This window comes from Plecotus auritus (genome assembly GCF_963455305.1).
Source record: "Plecotus auritus genome assembly, chromosome: 8".
Lineage (NCBI taxonomy): Eukaryota > Metazoa > Chordata > Mammalia > Chiroptera > Vespertilionidae > Plecotus > Plecotus auritus.
Genome location: NC_137782.1, coordinates 84779095 through 84797252, shown reverse-complemented (window position 1 = coordinate 84797252; position 18158 = coordinate 84779095). Strand labels below are relative to the sequence as shown.

Here is an 18158-nt window from a genome sequence, read left to right as displayed (position 1 = left end):
CAGTGGATAGAGCGTCGGCCTGAGGACTGAAAGGTCCCAGGTTCGATTCTGGTCAAGGGCATGTACCTTGGTTGTGGGCACATCCCCACTAGGAGGTGTGCAGGAGGCAGCTGATCGATGTTTCTCTCTCATCGATGTTTCTCTCTATCCCTCTCCCTTCCTCTCTGTAAAAAAATCAATAAAATATATTTAAAAAAAAAAGTACCATCAAAGATGTCTCTGGGGACAGCCAGCCATGGGATGAAAAATTGTACACACAAGTACAATGATAGGCACTGTGGGGGGTCAGTGACAGGTGTTCAGCTGGGAATAATGAGTTAACTGTGAACCCAGATGCTTCTGTGGGAAAGATAGACTATAGGGGTAAGCATGGAGCTGAAGAAAGGATGCAGGAGCCTATTAAAGTTGTCCTGTACTGACTGCCTGGGTGCACTGGACCCAGCTGTTCTTTAGTCCAGCCAGTGAGGAATTAAGCACAAGTATGGCCCAGAAAGCCTAGGGACTGCATGCAGGGCCATTTTGCTGCACGACACCACCACCCATGATTCCATGGGAGTAAAGATGAGGAGGTGGGTGGTGCACAGAGTCCATCTTGCTTCCAATTTTTCAGGAAAAAGAATGGATTTCAATCATAATAAATTTCTGCCATTTTAAAGATTTTGATCTACTAATGCAGTTTTGCTAATGATTTGACCTAATAGTTTTAACAAAACTTCCAAGAGACTTTAACAATCTATTTTAATTACAAAAGCTTGTCTTGAACCCTTAAAATTCTAGTTGTCTCAAAAGGGAGATTCCAGAGGAACGAGCAAAGCACAATTAAAGAATGAGGGACAAGTGTCTAACTTGTTGGTGAGTTAGAGGTGGTTGTGAAGGATGAGTAGAAGTTTTCTAGGCAAAGGAGCTTATAGGAAGACTATTCCAGGCAGAGAACCTGTATGCCATCTCTTAGTCCTGAATTTCCTGCTCATGTCAATGGCATTAACTTCTCTTACTGAATCGGGTGGGAGTTAGACTGCTTTATCTGTCTTGCCCTCTGCTGTGTCCACAACGTCAAGAGCAGTGCCTGGCACAGAGTAGTCAGTCACTCAGTAAATACTTGTGATGTTGAACAAATGGCATCACCATGCCCAGCAGTGACTGGCTAAAGGAAAGGTCATTTTCTGGCTTATTTCACTTAGCACAATGTTCTCCAGTTCCATCCATGCTGTCGCAAATGCTCAGAATTCCCTCTTTTTTTTTTACAGCAGCGTAGTATTCCATTGTGTAGATGTACCAATAAGTGAAATAAGCCAGTCAGTGAAAGATAAATATCACATCATCTCACTCATTTGTGGAATATAAAGAACATTATAAACTGTTGAACAAAAATAGAAAGAGAGGCAAAGAAGCATCGAACAGACTGTCAAACTACAGCAGGAAGGCAGGGGAGGGTTGGGGAGAGGGTAAAAGATCAACCAAAGGACTTTATGCATGCATATAAGCATAACCAATGGATGCAAGACACTGTGGGGGGGAGGTGAGGGCAAGTGTCTTGAGGGGGTAGATCAATGGGGAAAGAAAAGGAGACATATGTACTACTATTTGTAATACCTTAAACAATAAAATAAATAAAATAAAAAATAAATAAAGGAAAGGTCATTTTTACTCTCTTGGTTCTCATACTGTCAGTCTGTTGCAACACCTTTTCTTCTGTTTCTGCTCCCATCCCTTTAGCAGGAATCTCATTACTAAAACTAGTGCAGTGTTCCCATAAATAATCTTTCCACTTCATGTATGTGAGCACTCCATTTATCCTACCTAGTTAGAATATTTTCTTCCTCTGCTCAAAAACCATCAGTGCTGGGTACAAACATATCTCAGCTTTCAAGATATAACAATATACATATGAGCACTCTTCTTTTTCACCTGCAGAGCTTACGTCTTTTTTTTTTTTTTAAAGTTATATGCTGCAACAAAATGGAAATATTTCCTGTTTCCATGACATGGTCTCTATTTCCCTCACCTTTAAACTTTTCTTTCATGTGGTTTCCAGGATGTGGAAGCTCTCTCTCCCTTTCAAGTACATCTGTTGTGAGATCTGTTCATCACCCAAAGGCAAACTTGGTCACCACTACCTCCATGAGTCCTTTCTGATCAAACCTTTCTAAAACTTTGCATTTTTGTGATATACTTGGAATTTTATTCTCTGTACCAATATTTCTAGCCCAGATCCTTGAATAGCGTAGAAATTCTACTATATTTGTGGGCTTGAACTAAGCACCAGTTATGTACCAAGTCCATCACTAGATGCAAGAGTTACCTTCTGAGGATGATATACTAAGAGAAAGCATGAGAAATTACTTTGTATGCACATTTGAGGTATATAAAGTTGGTGATGAAGGTGATGATGGTGATGGTGGTAATGATGGTGATGATGGTGAATGAGCAGAATATTCACATTTCTCCTCCAAATCTGCTCTCCACCTTTCTCATCCTGCTCTTTCCCCTGGGAGGCTGACCCCGTGACTGTGTCAGCCAGGTTCCTTTGCCTTTTGGTTCCTATTCTTTTTGACCAATAGGAAATACATTATTGAGAGACCAGGGAGTGAGAGAAGAGACAGTGTGGGCATTTATCCCCCTAGCGATCCTTGCTGGGCCTCTCTTGGCCATGGTTGCATTCGGAATGTCACTCTCCCTTTCAGCTGATCCCTCCTGTACAGTTAGATTCATTCTCATAGCCAGTCCTTACTTTGCCCCTTCAGGACTAGGATGATAATGTCCCCCACTCGTCATTGTTGCCATTCCCAGAGTATGTTACTAACAAATTCCCGTAACCCTGCCATAACCACCTTTACAAAACTCTCACAATTTTCCCTTTTTAGTGTGGCATCTGCATTTCTTACTGAGACCAACAATGACCAGTGAAGATGGTGGTGGTGACAGTGGTTGTGGTGGTTTTTCTCCCAGCTCGTAGTCTGAGAATCCTAATACAGTAGGTCCTCGGGTTACATCAGAGATCCGTTCCTACGGCGTGACACAACGCGATTTTCACCATAAGTCAAAACCCACCTACATAAGCACCTATGTCACTCACATGGAGCACATACACAGCAGTAATGAAGGGAAACAGTAAAAAAAATTTAAAAGAAAGATAACAATTCCTGACCTTTACTTGTGGTAAATAAATAATAAAAAACATAAAGCACATATGTACATACGTCAAAATGACGGAACTATTTTTTTTTTATAAATACTGTAAATGGGAGATGGCGACATAACCATGAAACGACGTAAGTCGAGTCCAACACAACCCGAGGACTGCCTGTATGTAACTCCATTTAGAGAGGCTGGAGAATTGCTCAGAGACTAGCAAGGTGCTCACTGTATTAGTTATCTATTATTACTGTGTTACAAGTTATCCAAACTTAGTGGCTTAAAACAATAATAATAATTTATTATTTCTTATCATTTTTTTGCAAGTCAGGAATTTCACTGGATACAGCAGGATAGCTCATTTCTTTTTTAAACATATATTTTTATTGATTTCAGAGAGGAAGGGAGAGGGAGAGAGAGATAGAAACATCAATGATGAGAGAGAATCACTAATCAGCTGCTTCCCACATGCCCCACATTGGGGATCAAGCCTGCAACCCAGGCATGTGGCACGTTCCCTGACTGGGAATCGAACCATGACTTCCTAGTTCATAGATTGATGCTCAGCCACTGAGCTATGCCGGCCGGGCAGGATAGCTCATTTCTGCTCCATCATGTCTAGAGCCTTCTGTAGAAAGCTGAATAGTTAGTCACTTACAGATCTAACAGTTGATCCTGGCTCTTGGCTGGGGAACTATTTGGGGCTGTCAGCTGGAACATACACATGTGGCCTCTCTATGTGGCTTAGGCTTCATCACAATATTGTGGCTATAGTCCAAAGATGAAAATTTAGAGACATAGAGAGAGTGAGCCATACTGTCTTTTACAACATAGTCTTAGAAGCCATGCACTGGCACTTCCACTATATTCTGCAGGTAGAGATAACTATAAAGTTCCATTCAAGAGGAGGGAGTGTATGCCCACCTCCCAGGGGAGGAGTGTTGATGTCTATGATTTATTGTTGGCTGTATGATGTGGACTAAAATGATATAAGCCACTTCTAGACCTACACACAATGCTCCATGTGCTACCCACTCTTTTTTTCCCCATGCAGTGGCAACAGTGCAGAATACATGTTGAAGATGATAATGACACTAAAGTCAAGGAGCCTGGATCTCTGAGTCATCACTTGGAGGAGCACCAAGCAATCCATATTGATCTTTGTGAGTGTGATAATTAAGCTTTTCATGTGTTAATTCTCTAAGATCTGGTAATTGCTACAGGAATTTTATCCCTTTCTCCAAACTTTGTCTGAGCCAATGTATTTCTATTCCTGTATTAATAGCACATCTATCAGGATGATAAATCTGTGATGAAAACAAGACACCAAAACTAATTCTTCTTCTTCCTAATAATCTATGCACCTATTCCCACCCTAAGTAGTACTAGCAGTAAAATGACCATGAAGGGGAAGAATAAAGTCATGGGGCTGCCTAGGTCTTGAGCAACAGGATCACTGACTTTATCCAAGAAGATCCTGGTCATATCAAACAGTGGAAAAGGGAAAATGTTGAGATAACTTTGGTAAATATTCATTCCTTCTTTGGAGGATCTTGGGGAAAATGGAGGTTGTGTTGAAGATGATTGGCAGGCAGGTGTCTGCAGGGGCCCTTACCACACCAGAGAAGACATTGTCTGAAGGAGGAAGTGTGCATGATGTTTGTCCCAATAAAAAGCCTGGGAGAAACAACTGTAAGGTGATATTTAGAACTGATGCTTTTATAAGGATCCTGCTTATAGAGGATTTTCACTGGGCTTGGAAAACCACATTTTCCATTCTTCTCACACCAACATTCTGTAATTAGGCAATGCTCCTAGTGCTAAATGTATGTGTAAAATGACATGCTTAAAGGATACATTTTAAAAAGGTTTTATTTGGAAAGAATTTTGACAATAATAATAAGTTCAATAATAACAAAATAATACAGATAATAAATTCAAGAAATAACATTTTTTTCCTAAACTGAGAGAAAGTTGCACACATCCTGGCTCTTTACTCCTAATTTTTTTTTATTTACTCTTAAATATTTCAGTGTATATTTTTTAGGAGTAAAGATATTTTTACATAACCATAGTACAATGATCAACCTCAGTAAATTTAACATTGACAATATTTTATCTAATCCATCATCAGTATTCAAATTATATTATTGAGTCAATAATATACATTTAGCATTTCCCCCCCTAAGCGTATGTTTTCAGTCTCTATGATCTCCTTTAACCTGGAACATTTATATAACCTTTCTTTGTACTTATGATATGACATTTTTGAATGATACAGTTCCATATTTTTCTTTTTCCTGTTTCCTCATGATTAGATTTCGGCTGTGCATCCCTGGCAAGTGTATGTTTAAGATTTTAGGGGACTGACCAACTGTTTTCCAAAGTTGCCATGGCCATTTTCACTCCCAGTAGCAGTGTATGAGAGTTCTGTATCTTGATATTGTCATCATTTTCTTAAAAGAAATCTTAATATGGTCATCATTTCATATGATTATTTGTCCATATATCTTCTGTGGTGAAGTGTCAGTTCAAATTTTTGTTGTTGGATTTTTTTCTTTTATTGAATTAGAAAGTTTTCTATGTATTCTGGGTAAGTTCTTTATCTGATATGTGTTTTGTAAATATTGTCCCCCAGTTGGTTGGCTTGTCTTTTCATTTGGTAACAGTGACTTTTTAAGAATAGATTTTCATTTTGGTAAAGTTCAATTTATCAACTTTTCTTCATGTGTTGTATTTTTGGTATCATATTTAAGAAATATTTAATCCAAGGTCACAAAGATTTTCTGCTATGTTTAATTTCACATTTAAGTTTACAGTCCATTTTAAATTTATTTTTATATATGGCATGAAGTACAGATTGAAGCTGTATATATTTTCCATGGCTAATTTTTAATTTGTTTTCCTGCAAAGAAGATATTAAGTCAAAGAGTCTTTAACTGAAAGAAGTACAAGAAATATAAGACTAATGCTGCCTGGCTTAGTTTTAATGAGAAAGATTTAGAGTCAAGGTAGACTGCATGCTCACCTAATATCGACAGTGTGCCTCAGCTGTTAAAACAGGTTGACAAGGTGGCATCTAAGTCAAAGGAGGTACTAATTCTATTATTTTCCATGCTGGACAAGCTATTTTGAATTGAAGTTAAGTTTTGTGTGATTTTTTTTTTTTTTTTTTTTTTTTTTTTTTTTTTTTAGAAAGACATTGACAAAAAGAAAGAAGGATGAGAATAATCTTATTAGGTTTGGCCTATATGGTTGGGGACAGGAAGGTGTGAGGACACTGAGAGGCTGCACATCATTGCTGAGGAGCAATGAAGAGTCTGTTCTTTGGAAAGGCAGCCTAGGGTTAAAACTCACACTTTGACATCAGCCAAACTGTTTTTAAATCTCAATCCTTTATCACTCTATTTGTGGAACCTTAAGTGACTTACTTAACCTCTCTGATTTTTTTTTGGTTTGTTTTCATTCTCACAAAATGTAGGTAAGTAAAACCCCTATCTCATAGTTTTGTTTTTTTAACTTATTTAGCCTTTTATTTATTTTTTAAATATATTTTATTGATTTTTTTACAGAGAGGGAGGGAGAGGGATAGAGAGTTAGAAACATCGATGAGAGAGAAACATCGATCAGCTGCCTCCTTCACACCTCCCACTGGGTATGTGCCTGCAACCAAGGTACATGCCCTTGACTAGAATCGAACCTGGGACCCTTGAGTCCGCAGGTCGACGCTCTAGCCACTGAGCCAAACCAGTTAGGGCCTATCTCATAGTTTTTGTCATGAGCAATTAAAATAAGATAACCCATTTTAAATGTTTAGTGCAATACCTGGAGTTTTGTATGTGCTTAAAAAATGCTAGTTGTTGCCAAAACCGGTTTGGCTCAGTGGATAGAGCGTCAGCCTGCGGACTGAAAGGTCCCGGGTTTGATTCCGGTCAAGGGCATGTAACTTGGTTGCGGGCACATCCCCAGTAGGAGGTGTGCAAGAGGCAGCTGATCGATGTTTCTCTCTCATCGATGTTTCTATCTATCCTTCTTCCTTCCTCTCTGTAAAAAATCAATAAAATATATTTAAAAAAAAATGCTAGCTGTTTTTTTTTTTTTTTCTATTTATTATTTTTCCACTGAAGTTTTAATCATTGAGTTTCTACCATGTATCAGGCATTGGGGGCATCAAAATGAGATAATCCCTTAAGAAGCTTAGCCTTGTAGAATTGGAAATTGGACCAATAGAGACAGGCTAGTAGGGACTAAATTTAGCTGTTTGCATAGGAGCTATCTTATGTGCTTGTGTGTGCATGTGTGTTTGTGTGCTGTGTGAGCTATGACTGAGGATGTGTACATTTATCATGGTAGAATTTTTGTTTTCCTGTATAGAGATAGTAAGCCAAGGATGCATCTTTGAGATGATGGAATCTTCAGTTGAAAGAAGTATGATAAATGAAAGGTTAATGAGCCATCTGAGTCAGCCTGGGGGCAAAAGGTCAACCACAGTTTTCCAGAGGGCTGACCCTTGAACTAAGACCTGAAGGAATCAGCTAACCTGGAGTAGAGTGGGGGCAGGGCATAGAAGGTGGTCCACTCTGAGCAGTCAGCCAGCTTTCTAGAGCACAGTGGCGAAGAGCATGGGTTATGGAACTAGATAGACCTGATTTTGAAATTTCTGGGCAAGTGACTTAACTTCTTTGAACCCTATTCTCTTCACTTGTGAGGCAGTAATTTGTATACCCCACATACATGTCTGGATGACAGGACAATTGTGTAGCTCCGAGTGAAAAACCAATAGGCTTAACTGTTTTTCTAATTATCCTCATAACTCGAGTGATCTAAATAGTCTGGAGCAGAGGATGAAGCAGGGAATGGTGGAGTAGCCTTGAGAGGCAGCAGGGACAGAAGAGAAATGGGCTGGGTTGTATGTTAAGGAAGGTAGATGCTATCTCTGAGACAATGATTAGCCAGGGAAGAGTCTTAAGCAAATAGTACAAATTTAAAAAATAGCTCTTGGGCACCAGACAGGACAATAGATTGCAGGAGGTCTGACGGCAGGCAGGGAGAATAGTTAGACTTGCTGAAATCCAGGCAAGAAATGAAGCCTGCATAACCAAAGCCATGCAAGGGGGTAAAGAGTAGAGGGCAGAGTGGGCAGCATTCAAGAGGCAGCACCAGAGGCTTAGTTGGCTGTCAGAGGTGAAGTGAGAGCTGGAGGTATGCATGACTTCCAGGCATCTGACTTACATGAGACAGGAGAAGATGGGATGGAACAAATTTGTAGGAAAAGAAAATGTGTTCACATTCATCTTGCGGTAGCTGTGGTCCATCACATGGAGAAGCCCTGTGCACAGTAATATTTAAGTCTAGATCCTAAAGGAAGGATCTTCCCTGGAGAAGCTGACATGGTGGATGTCAACAGATGGGTAAACAGAATCTTCAGTGATGACTGATGCTGAACAACAGCCAAATAGCATATGTTTACATGCCTTCTCTGACTGATTGACCTTGAGCACATTGTTTAAGCATTCTGAGCCTCAGTTTCCTTATCTGTTTAGGGCAAAACTGTTATCTCAGATAATATAACACATCCATATAATATTATTTTCATTTTACAGCCGAGCAAACTGAGTCCCAGAGAAGTTGAAAGATTTGCTCAGTCACACCACTGGTAAGAATGGCGTCTGATCTCAGATTGATGTGGGTTTAAACTCTAAATCCAATAGGTGAAGGTAGAAGGGAGGAGAAAAGGGTTCCAATTAGAAAGAACATTTTAGCAATTAGAAACACCTGGTGATGGACTAAGCCATATCACAAAGAAGGCCCTGTCATGGAGATGTTGGCACACAGCCTGGATGAATAGCTTCTAAGATGAACAATCACTTTGTAACAGGTAAATATACATTTATGTGCTTGTATCCTTCACCAGAAGATGAGTTCCTTAAAGTTATATTAATTTTTGAATTTCTTGACTTAATGCAGTACCTGGGATATAATGGAAGCTCAATAGGTGTGCTGGCTGGCTGGCTTTAGAGGGGATTCTTGTACTCAGAAGTTAGACATTATATCTGTATTCTAAGACCCTCCCTTGGTCGAAGGCTCTGAATTCTCTGAGACGTAAATAAGAAATTTCCAATAGAGCAGCAGAGGTTGGAAATGAAAGATGAGCAGGCACCAGCAAAACAAAAAGGAGCACGTATTTGACCTCCATTACCCAATTCACAAATATATGGGAGCAGAAGGAAACTAGACTTTTGGTGATGGGCACACAAAAAGTATAGAGATATCCAATTATAATGTTGTACACCTGGAACTTATATGTTATTAACCAAGCTTGCATAAAAACTAACAACAAACAAAACAAACAAACAAAAACTACAAGAAGGAGCAGGGTGGTGATTCAAGGTCAGGAGTCCAGTTCAGAGATAAGAACCAATATGCGGTATGAATGAGGGAATGCAGACACCCAGCTTACCAAGGCTTTACTACAAATGCCTACTATTAACAGCCAATCCAGGATGGGACAGGATAGCTGACACTGAGCCAGTCAAGTTCTCAGGCTCTACTCTGGCAAGTAGCTTAGACCCCATAGGGCTGGGCCATGTTTGCATTTACCCCAAGAATCCTGGGTGAACTAAAGTGTTGTCACCTGGATATGCTGGGGGAAAGTGAAAAATCCTTACCTGTTTGGCTGGACAAAAGACAAGAGCACCTTTGAGAATCCTCACAGAAATGCTTTGAAAATGAAGGGTTGCCCTAACCGGTTTGGCTCAGTGGATGGAGCGTCAGCCTGCGGACTGAAGGGTCCCAGGTTCGAATCCAGTCAAGGGCATGTACCTTGGTTGCAGGCACATCCCCAGCAGGGAGTGTGCAGGAGGCAGCTGATCGATGTTTATCTCTCATCGATGTTTCTAACTCTCTATCCCTCTCCTTTCCTCTCTGTAAAAAATAAATAAAATATATTAAAAAAAAGAAAAGAAAATGAAGGGTCAAGAACAAGGCATGCCATATACATTATATGAATCAGTGCTCAAAGCAAACCAGCCAAATTTGTGTGATGACCCTGCCTTTATAACAAATAATACTGAAGCTCTGAGAGATTCAGCATCCAGTCTAGGATCACAGAGGTAGAAAATGGGAAATATGGAGTTAATCCCCGACTCCCAGGATTAGAAAAAGAGAGCTTCTCATATCATGAAACTTCTTAAAATTTGTCTTTTCTCCATGAAGATATCAATATCAAAGCTAAAAAACCGATGTAAAATTAAGGCAGTCCTTTTAAAGCTGGGGATCTCATTTGGAGAGAAGAAAGATTTAGGTTGTGTTCCTTGATTCCAGATGTAGGACTAATGATCCCAACAAACTTCTGGATGTGATTGGAATTACTCTCAGAAGCTAGAGCAGTGTTTGGAATCATTGAGGAGATCATGTCTAAAAGTGTCAAATGGTAGTGACAGATGAGTAGACAGAATGTGGTAGCGAGAGTGTGTGTGGCTGTTGTATTAATCTTTGCAAAGGATGGTGTGAGGAACTCATTCTGTGCAGAGTTTGGAAAGCATTGGATAGCAGGTTCTTTGTGGGAGCTAGATTGCAGTTCTGCAGGTGGCAGGCATCTCTCTGGGTAGCTCTCCAAGCATCAGGCCTGGAGAATGACTTCAAGTCCTTTAGAAGTGCTTTGTTCTTTCCTTCCTGCCCCCACTGGCCTTTGTTCCTGGCTGAGCTAATTTGGCTCAGTGGTTAATTAACAGACTCCAAAGTTAAGAAAAACAATGACAGAAGTACTGGTATTCCCTCTACCTGGCTTTTCATTTTTAGGAAGTGGGTAATGGGGGATGGGAGGACTTGCATTCATACCCACTCTTCTAAGCTGTTTCCTCAGTCACATGATGTGCTCAATTCTGCCTCTTCCTAAACTCAGCTTCTGGTGCTGTGACATCTTTAGTAAGTTCATGGGTTGACCTGGTGACCACCAGAACCCATTTGTGAGAAAGCTGAAGTTTTTTTTTTTCTTCTTTTTTTTCCCCTGGAAAGTAAACTACCTCTATCTGCAAGGATAGAAAAGGCAAGGGGACTCCAAACAGGGTTTACCAGATAACCCATGATAGCATATTTGACCTCGTAATGTTCCCTAAAGCTCTGTGGTGGTGCTCTGGCTTGCCCAAGCTCAGAAACATGCACAGATGTTGTCAGGTTTCCAAGCTTTGTGCTACACTTACACAAATCCTCAGTTTGTAAAAAGGTCTATTGTGATCTCTACAGATTGGGCAAGGCTTCTTACTAACCCAGCCTCTGAAGGTTACCCAGGCCTGTTTATTTCTGGATTCTTAGTCACAGGAAAGGCTCTTAGTATCTGTTCTTTTTTTTTTTTTTTTTTTTTTACCTTGGGATTCAGAAAGGCTAATAAATTAATCTGAGCTCACTAAGGGGTAACTAAGACCATAATTTTCATAATTTTCAGCAGGACTCAAGCTAACCTTGGCCCGCTGATATCACAGATATACTGAATGGATGCAAGGATTAAGGCAAAGCCACGTGGGGGTGAGTCTGTCTGTTGTTGTCCCAACTCCTATTCTTCCCCTACCTCACATCTCTAGTGTTTACCCGGAGGATGGTTTCTCTGTAATTAATTCACATTGAGTGAGCAGAGACAATGTACCCCTGCTCCTACAAGGTCATAAACTATAGATACTAAGATAGACTCATAAAGAGGGTTGGGATACCCAATTTTCCACTCATGAGCTACAGGATCACTGGCCCCATCCTGTGACCTTTTTGTACCTCAGTTTCCTCATTTGTAAATGAGGATAACAGAACCTATTTACAGGGTTATCCTGAGATTAAATGAATTACTATGTGTAAAATACTTAAAACAATGATTTATTATTATCTTTGCCTTTCAAAAAGAGATAGGTAATGGTATAAATCCAAGCACATTGCTCAATGAGAGTAAAAACTATGAAACAGTGGCTTTCTGGGTGGTTTATGGTTTAAGATCATTTCAAAGTGTTTTGTTTTATAGTTGGCCAATGGTGAATATTGTATTCTGTGTTTTGTTTTGTTTCTTCCCCCATTGCCATGCTTTCTAAATGCTTTGATTCTCTAAGGTGATAACTGATATTATTGACCAATCAATTTTATCAGGTATTTTTTAAATAGTAAGAATAACCAACCATTATATAGGAACTTAAAATATAAAAATGCTTCTCTTTATGTGGCATGCAGTCTGTAAGATAACACCAGTGGCCCTACCTCCTGGTCTTGTGTAATCTTCTTCCCTTGAGTAATGTGCTTCTGACAAATAGAGTATGGGCGTGATGAGGGAATGGCTCTTTCATGATTAAGTTACAAAAGATTGGGACTCCTTCTTGCTAGCAGTCTCTCCCTCTTAATGCTTTGATGGCGCAAGCTACCATCTTGGAGAGGCCCACATGGTAAGGAAATGAGTGATGACCTCTGGCCAATAGCCAGAGAGGAACTGAGGTCCTCATGTAACTGAATCCCACCAATAACCACGAATGTGAGCTTGGAAGTAGATTCTTTTCCAGTGCAGCTTTCAGTTGAATCCCCAGTTCTGGCCAACATCTCAAATGCAGTCTTATGAGAGATCTCAAAGCTGAGAATCCAGCTAAGTTATGCCTGGTGTTATACCAACAGAAACTGTGAAATAATAAATGAGTGTTAAGTCACTCAGTTTTAGGGTATTCATTATACAGCAAGAAGCAAACACTAGATTATCTGATTTCATTCTTGCATCATTTCTCAGAGAGGCCAAGAAACTACTGCCAGATCACACAGCTAGAAAGTTGTAGACCCGGCACTTGACCCCATTCACAGTTGCTTTTCTGAAAAGAACATAGGGTCCCAGAGTGTTTCTTAAGATTCCCTTTATGCACTTTAGCTCCGATTTTCCAGAATGACACCCCTGCTTTCATTGTCTGGTGTGGGAAAAGAGTTAATGATCACTGATCACCAGTCCTGCTGGGAACTTTGCACATGTCACCACACCCAACCCTCCCAGCTTGGTAAGGTGGGTGTCACTGTACCCAATGCACTGTGTTTCCCAAGGTGGGTTTTGCAGGCACAGATCCCTCCAGGTACTCTGTGAACAGTGTTCCATGGCCCAATGTGTTTGGGAAAATACTGTATGTCTCTCTTGGAAATTCACTCTGCATGTGAGTCCATTAAAGGTTCAGAGGAGTTGCAGCAAGGAAACCTGCTTAATATTTTCTAACATTATAGATCTTAGTTCTATCAGACTACAAAAACTTATAATCTCACAACTCTCATCTCAAGGAATAGTCCACAAAAATACACTTTTGGGATGCTGGTTTACAGGCAATTTTGACACGTATTTTTTTCAACCATACCTCACAAGAACTTTGTAATTACAAAATGGCATTTTCCATTTTACATATGAGAAAACAGAATCAGGGAGTTGTGAAATCATCATCAAATAGTGTTTGCCCAGGAATGGTGGCTGATCTCTGCAACATTTGTGGTTAATCTTTCCTCCATCTCCCTTCCTTTATTTTTTTAATTTCTCCTAAGGTCACAAGACATATTTAAAAATATATATTTAAAATTGTTCTGTGACCTGGCTGCACCATATCACATTCTCTTGCATTTTCAGATCCTCATCACCTTTTCTGAATTCTTGTCATCTATCAGGTCCCTGAATGTCTGTGTCTCTCTGCCCCCTTTAGCACCTCTCCCTGGGGGGATACCTCACTCACAGAGCTGCAGCTTAGCCCTGAACAGTGGTGATATTCAAGCCCAGCCCCTTCCCCAGACCCCTCCCTGGAGCTCAGATCCTTATGTATAATTCTTCTTCAATAGTCCTCTGGATAGATACTCTATCAGTGCCTCAGGTTCAAGCTAAATTAATCACCCCTTCCATTCCCATCTTTAAGCCTCTTCTTTCTTTTATGTGTCCTTTCTAAGCTGAGTGACATCGATTCAGGAACCTGGGAAGACATCTATATTCCTACCTCCTAATGAGTTACATTCAAGTCTTAACAATCCCACATTCCTCACTCCTCTGTTGGCCTCCTGTGACCACTATCTTCTTATCACCACCCATCCTCCCAACTGCTTCTCTCTATGGATATCTTTCATACATGCAAATCTGATCTTGTAGCCTCTGTTTGGCACCTTAGAAAGGGGCCCCATTATTTCCACAATCAAGTTCTTGTTCTTCAACGGCTGTATAAGGAAGTTCTTTCACTCACCTTCCTCAGCATATTTCCCAGGGATTCCATGAACTTCCTGCTTTACTTAAAATCTTCTATTCTTCAACTTGGACTCAGCTTACATTCCTGGCCACATATACTTAATACTTTCTTAAAATACTGCTTGACAAGTGATCAACTGCTGACAAGTAAAACATTCTGCCTTAGAGTACACTTTGGGAGATAATACCCAGTGTGTTTCAAGCATTTTTAGAAATGTTCCTAGTTCTTGATTCTGTAAAATCCCACCTCTGAGAATTCTGGCTTGGGAAACAATATATATAAAAGCCTAAGTGACGGTTATGATGGAAGGACCAGAAATACCGGTAGCTAAGATGCACACTGACCACCAGGGGGCAGACACTCAATGCAGGAGCTGCCCCCAGCCTGCAAGCCTCGATTGCCAATGGGGCCTGTTGGCCAACCTCCTGGTCTCTCCCCCTAGGCCGGCAGGCCCCAATCACCTGATTGGGTCCAGGCCCCTGGGCTGGGATGGGGAACCAGGAGTGGGTGGTGGTGGATGTGGCACCTTTCCCAGGGGGGCTGAGGGCCAGCTCCCTCCTGGTGGCCAGCGGCCAACCTCCCAGGTCCCTCCCCTTTTTCTCCCCTGGCCAGTAGGCCCCGATAGGCCTGCCGCTTGCCTGCAGCATGGTGGTTGGCCCCTCCCCTTAGCTGGCAGGCCCCAATCACCTGACCAAGTCGGGCTCCAGGCTGGGATGGGGAGCCAGGGGTGTGTGGTGGTGGACACAGGCTGTGAGGGAAGGAGGAGGCAGAAAGGCGGGGAACCTGATTGGCCCTGATCACCTGCCAGACCTAGGAACCCAACCTGTTCATGAATTTCATGCACCAGGCCTCTAGTGTAATATATGAAACATGCTTTAGACCTAGAGATGTCCATCACAATGTTATTCCTAAGAATGGTATAAAAATAGGGTAATAGTCAAGTTGATTATGGAATATCCACCACACAGAATACATTCATGTGACAAATATAAAAATGATGTAGCAACTTTGTACCTGCTTTAAATTTAAGCAACAGGAACACAAGGGAGGCAAATTGTTATATGTTATAGTATTGAAATTGTTAAATATGTGGGGGAAGTGTGATGAAAAAGCATGCAAAACACCACTGGTTATGGGGCTTTGAGTTACACAAAGATGTTATTATTTTGATTAAGAAAAAAATGTGCAGGTTTATGTTGCTTTTATATTGAAAAAGAAATATTTTTATTTAATGTTACTCAGAGATTTTAAAATAAATAAAGAAGGACTTTTATTCACTGAACCCTTAAACTGAAAAGCAATGCTGAAAAGCCCACATTGGAGCAGCAAACTTCCAAAACACCTGAAAAAGTTCCCTAGCTTTTCTGTCCAAAGCTAATGCTTCATGACACCTGTCACTGTATGAGAGACAGCCTTGGGGTGGGTGTGGGGGTTAGGACTGCAGGCTCTGGAGCAAGACTGCCTATGCTTGTTTCTCTGTGTCTCAGTTTCCTTCTTTATAAAATGCACATTCTAATAGGACCCATGTCATAGTGCTGTTATGAAGATTAAATCAGTTAATTTAGGGAAAGTCCATGGAATAGTGTTTGACAAGGAGTAAGGCTCAACAAACATTGATTTTAACAGCAACAACAACAACAATGATAACATGGGCTATGCCTATGTGGATTCTTTGTGGATCCCTTGAGGGTTTCTTTATTTATATTTACCACCTTAGCTCCTTATACATGGAAGGTCTTTAAGCAATATTGTTGCTAAGTCATTGAGCTAAAAAAAAAGAATGTAATGTTCTCCAAAACAAAATGAGCACCTAGGACCCTTCCCGAGGAGGGCTGGCACCAGAGCTGAATCTCTGGGACTTTGAGGCCTCTGGCAACCCAGGAGCAGGGGAGGGTCAGAATTCCAGGTCTGCAACCTTCACAGAGTGCACAACACCCTGCTGCTGTTGGATTCTGACCTCTCAGCCTTGCCCAGTCCTGGTTGGGAAACCAGGAGCTTTAGATGTGATCTTCTGAGATGTGACCCTGACTCCTGCTGCCTAAGAACAAAGGGGCAATTATGGCTCTTTTGTGAGAGGCAGTTTAAGTGGAAGCAAAGGGCTGGTTCACCAAAGGCTGACCTGATTACTGGATCAATTTCTGAAATTAATACCCTGCCTATACCCAACTTCTCTGTTGATAACAACTCAACCTTTGCCTGGAGGTCTCCAGCTCTTCCTGACACATTTCTCCGGGGATTATGTTGATCTTTAGGGTCATTTTGGAACATCTTGTCCCCACTCCCAAGTCTATAGTCTCCAACATAATAAACTTCACGCTCTGAGAAAATGGGCTCTGTGAACCCAACTTCAAAGCTTGGCCATGTGGATGTAACAATGGACTTGAACCAGACCTAAGGAGGGCTGCCCAACAGGCACTCCTTAACTTGGCAACTATTGTGTTCCAAGTCATTTCTGCGTCCACAGTTGAACAATGCACTTGGCAACCCAACGAGGTCTTCTTTCAAAGCAAAGTTACTCTTGCCAGCAGTGCCAAGTAGAGGGCCCTGGGTATAAAACACTCCATTTATTTTTTTCAAAATCAAAGAATTACACTAAATGAAAATAATAAAAATATTTTTTTCTTTAAAAAAATATCATATAACCACACCAAAGGTAACATTTGCATAAATGAAAGAGAATTTTCCTATAATCCTAGCCCCATTATCAAATCATCAGCATCTTTTTAAGTACCTCTACTTCTGGTCTTTCTGTTTTCCTTTTTAACATAGTTATAATAAGTATTAAAATCTTGGGACAAAATATCTCTCTGTTGCTTGTTTTACTTAACATTATAATAGGCATGAAGTTGCTGTATCATCTTTTTACCTAATGTTTTAATGGATGTAGAGCCTTTCCTAAGAGTAAAGTGCCATAAAAAATGTAAATTGTTTTGGAGGAATGTTGTGCTATTATAAATAAGATTGTGATGAGATTTTTAAAATTTGTTTTGCATTTTGATAAAACTGCCATTTTTTTCTCTCCCCTAAAATGAAGACTCTAAATTCACTGCAGTATAAGAATGTGGTTTTGGACTAAGGCAATTAAAAAATCTTCCAATAATTTATTATGAAATATTTCAAACATACAGAAAAGTTGAAAGAATTTAATATGCTGATTCAGGGTGACTTTTGAGCACAAATACATGTCTTTGAAGATGCTGAACAGTAATTGTGCATATATGTTGGATTGTCTCCATTTAAAGAAGAATCCAGGAAGAATCTGGATGGTTCTGGAGGCAAAGGGTTCACTCTGGAAAAGCAACTTCCAATACCATTCTCTTCAAGAGTGCTGAGGACTAGTAAAGACAAAAGTCCTTGCACACAATTCAAATGTGGATTTCCCCCATTAATGGTAGCTCCTTCAGAACAGCTCAGTGCTCCAGAGTTCAATTCCTCACCTTGGGGATGCAGACAATGCTCAAGAATGCTACCAGAGGTGGGATCTCTGCCCTCACTCTGACATGGTTTCTGGGATCTGAAGCAGGAGGAATTGTCGCTGAATCTCACAGGCTGCACTTCCCCAACTTCCTTTTCTTTTTTTTCTTTTTTTTTTTTAAATATATTTTATTGATTTTTTTACAGAGAGGAAGGCAGAGGGATAGAGAGTTAGAAACATCGATGGGAGAGAAACATCAATCAGCTGCCTCCCGCACACCTCCCACTGGAGATGTGCCCGCAACCAAGGTACATGCCCTTGACCGGAATCGAACCTGGGACCCTTCAGTCCTCAGGTCGACGCTCTATCCACTGAGCCAAACCAGTCAGGGC

The 18158-nt window shown here is 40.6% G+C and overlaps 1 long non-coding RNA gene across 1 annotated transcript in view; it reads left to right on the top strand.

The window, feature by feature from the left end:
* Window positions 1-18158, top strand: part of LOC308256119 — a 58704-nt gene that overhangs the window by 32525 nt on the left and 8021 nt on the right. Inside the window, exons 2-4 of the long non-coding RNA XR_013961411.1 lie at window positions 4190-4298; window positions 8739-8791; window positions 11579-11658. This is a non-coding gene — a long non-coding RNA (uncharacterized lncRNA). The remainder of the gene's footprint in view (window positions 1-4189; window positions 4299-8738; window positions 8792-11578; window positions 11659-18158) is intronic.